The sequence below is a fragment of the Odocoileus virginianus genome, chromosome 6 (assembly GCF_023699985.2).
Source record: "Odocoileus virginianus isolate 20LAN1187 ecotype Illinois chromosome 6, Ovbor_1.2, whole genome shotgun sequence".
In the NCBI taxonomy this organism is placed as follows: Eukaryota; Metazoa; Chordata; class Mammalia; order Artiodactyla; family Cervidae; genus Odocoileus; species Odocoileus virginianus.
In genome coordinates this window covers 19,311,714-19,315,295 of record NC_069679.1, presented here as the reverse complement: position 1 = coordinate 19,315,295, position 3,582 = coordinate 19,311,714, and the positions used below count along the sequence as shown (strand labels likewise).

General features: G+C 40.6%; 1 long non-coding RNA gene across 1 annotated transcript; it reads right to left on the bottom strand.

Annotated features, from left to right (window-relative positions):
• Positions 1–1,025: 1,025 nt before the first annotated feature.
• Positions 1,026–3,582, bottom strand: LOC139035487 (uncharacterized). The gene is made up of 2 exons (XR_011488073.1): positions 1,881–3,582; positions 1,026–1,384 (listed from the first exon to the last, which is right to left on the bottom strand). It is a non-coding gene; the product is annotated as an uncharacterized lncRNA (long non-coding RNA).

Here is a 3,582-nt window from a genome sequence, read left to right as displayed (position 1 = left end):
GAAGCATAAAAATGTTAGACAAAAATCATACTAATAGAGTACTTCACCAATGATCTTTGCTCCTGTCTCAAATCCTTGTATTAAAATTTGACTTTTTTTTTTTTCAAATTATGGCATTTTATAGCAGACATTTAGGGCTTCCGTGGTGGCTCCACTGGTAAAGAATCTGCCTGCAATGCAGGAGACCTGGGTTTGATTCCTGGGTTGGGAAGATCCCCTGGAGAAGGGAACAGCTACCCACTCCAGTATTCTTGCCTGGAGAATTTCATGGACTGTATAGTCCATGGGGTTGCAAAGAGTAGGACACGACTGAACGACTTTCACTTTTCACAGCAGACATTAAGGCTCAGATGCATTTTTATCTAACAGATTAATGTTTTTTTACTGTTATATTCCTTGTAAGAAATCTTAACAGAGACATAAAACTTTTTTGTAGCATGAGTTAGAATATATTAATTGAATAATATGGCTTAAGTTCTACTACCTAAAGTCAATGAGCTAAATAAAAGATATCCACTTCCTTGTTAATTATCAACAACAGTAGCAGCAGTGTAAACATGTACTTATTGGGGTCAAATCTAGAGGTCATTCACTTATTTTAGACTGATATGAATTTTGCCCTTGCAGTGGACATCTGCTGAATTATCTGCCCCAACCCCCAACCCTATCCTATCCACCCTGCTTGCAGTCATGGTTATGTAGACCTGGATGAACCCTTGCCCAAAGCTCATTTATAGACTCTTTCTTTAAAGTTTGAATTTGAAATTAAATGTCAGGCCCTCTCCTTGTAGTTGTGTCCATAAAATGTCCACTTTGATGTTCATTTCTGCCGTATCTTCCACTGTCTTTTAAATAATCAGAGGAAACCTTCTTCACGTATTGTTTTTAATTATCTCCCTAATGTGTATGCATATATTATTGGTCAATGCTGATTGCAGCTTTCTGGAGAATATTGAGTTAACGTTACTTTGGTTAATATTTAGGTTGCAAATAATACTGGAGACACTTAAAGAAAAAAGAGGAAATTTAAAAAATAATTTTATTTATTTATTTTTGGCTGTGCTATGTCTTCATTGCTGCACAGGCTCTTCTTTAGTTGCAGGGCATGGGCTTCTCATTGCAGTGGCTTTTCCTATTTATTGCAGAGCACGGGCTGTAGGTTGCAGGGCTTCAGTAGTAGTGGCTGGTGGGCTTAATAGTTGTTGTTCCCAGACTCTAGAGTGCAGGTGCGATAGTTGTGGTGCGCTGGCTTAGGTACTCCATGGCAAGTGGAATCTTCCTGGGTCAGGGATCGAACCTGAGTCTCCTGTATTGGAAACTGGATTCTTTACCACTGAGCCACCCAGGAAGCCCGAGAAAATTTATTTGAATGTCATCAGAGTATCTAGTGAAATCCGAGAACACAGAACCAGACAGGGACAGTATCAGGACAAGAATCCTGTCTGTTTATTAACTATTAATCCTATCTGCTTAGACAATGATTGAAATTCAATTATTACTGGTTTTTTTCTTATCTCCTAGTTATTTTCAGTGTTGGCCTTCAGGTTCATTTCAAGTAGGTTTATGCAGGCTGTTTTGGCTGAAAACATCTACTTATAAATCACAGTGTTATATTTTCCATCAACAGTGAAAGCTTATTTTCCAGGCTTTCTATCAATCTCAGTAACAAAGAATCCCTATTAATGATACCCCTTTTTATAAAATAGTCGAATAATTATTACTCAGGTTCTTCAAGATCCAAAATTGCTTTCTGAATTCTTTACAATAAATTTAAAAGAAACTATAAATAGTTTATATTTTATGGTTTCTTTATTCTGTAAAAATTGTGAGTTTGTATTTTCTACATATGAAAACGCTGTTTACCAAAATGTTGAACTCACCAGAGGGATGGCAGAGGATAAGATTAGGTCCTTGCCACCAGAGGGCGCCCTAACCTAATTATGGGGATGCTCAGCGCGCAGGAAGGGTGACGGATGGATCAGAACTGGTTGCTGCTGTTAGCTGTCAGTGTCCAACTCTTTGCAACCCCATAAACTGCAGCACGCCAGGCTTCTCTGCCCTTTACTATCTCTCGGAGCTTGCTCAAATTCATATCCATTGAGTCAATGATGCAATCTATCTATCTCATCCTCTGACATCCCCTCCTCCTCCTGCCCTCAATTTTCCCCAGCATCAGGGTCTTTTCCAGTGAGTCAGCTCTTTGCATCAAGTGGCCAAAGTATTGGAGCTTCAGCTTCAGTGGATGGATATTTGGAGATGAATGAGCTGGGTTTGGAGTGAGCCTCCAATTGTTGAGGGAGAATATCACCAACAAGAACACACGTTTGGAAAATTAAGCATACACATGCTTGCAGTCTTCCATTTTTCCCTCTTCATACTTCCTTGTCTCTAAAAGCCTGTTCATTTATTAAGGACACACTTACGGTTTGCTACTTGATATTTTCATGTCTTGTCTTGGTTATTTTTAAACCCGGCCATTGCCTCATTGTTATTGCAATAACAAAAGTTTCTTTAGGTCAAAGTTTATGTAGAGGTCTTCCCTGGTGGTCCAGTGGTTAGGACACCATGCTCCCACTGCAGAGTGTGCAGGTTCAATCCCTGGTTGAGGAGCTAAGACCCCTCATGCCATGTGACCCCAAAAAATAAGAAGAAGAAGAAAAGATTATGTAGAAAATTATGTAGAAAAAAATACAGTATTTGCAACTCATTGCCTAAAATTGAAAGATGGCCTCAAGCCACTCCTAACATGTAGGGACCCCTCCTGTTTTAATGATGCACTGAAGCATTTGTTCTATTTTCTCCCCTGTTACTACAGCAACGAAGTTCTGGTGACTTAACCCAAATTCCTAATTCTAATCCACATTTTCCTCCTTTGTCCAGTAGTGATGGAAACAGCTTGTTAAACACAGAAAATGTTGTTATATCTTCCCTCAGTTTTTCGCTCTTCCTATTAAACAATATGCATCTTTTTAGCTTCTTTTCAGACATTACCTGGCGTTACAGCTCTCTAGCTTTGTTGTTATTTCAGTGCCCTCTTCTGAAACAAGCGATTCAGTTGATTTCACGTTCAGCACTCTTTCGTCCCAACCTTCTGCATTAGATGCCTCTTTGGGTGCCTTGGTGAAGTGGTGGGTGTCTCCTTGTTTTCTTCAGTTTTACTTTAGACTCACACCAGAACAAGCCATTTGGTGTGAAATCATACTGCTTTCCATTCCTTCAGCAGAACAGGAGAGCGGTCCCCAAACCTGTTTCCAGACAAACAGCAGATCATTACCTGAAATCGGCCCTTTGATTCTCAAATGCAGATACCAGGCGAGTCACAGCCCTCTTGCCGCTGAAAGATCTTTTTTTGGGCAGGCCGATGACAGGGCTCAGCCTACAGGGGCCTGGGGAGGAGAGGAGACTTTGAAGTTAGGTGGCTGCCGTCCTGTCCCCAGTGCGCATCGCTCATAGCGTTCATCTCTAATAATATCTCATGAAGACAAGCTTTCCTGGGAAACAAATCAGGTGACCGCTGCAATCCGTGTGACGGGCTTCCAAGACGTGTGTCACACTGCAAATATGTGGGCATTAAGGAGTATG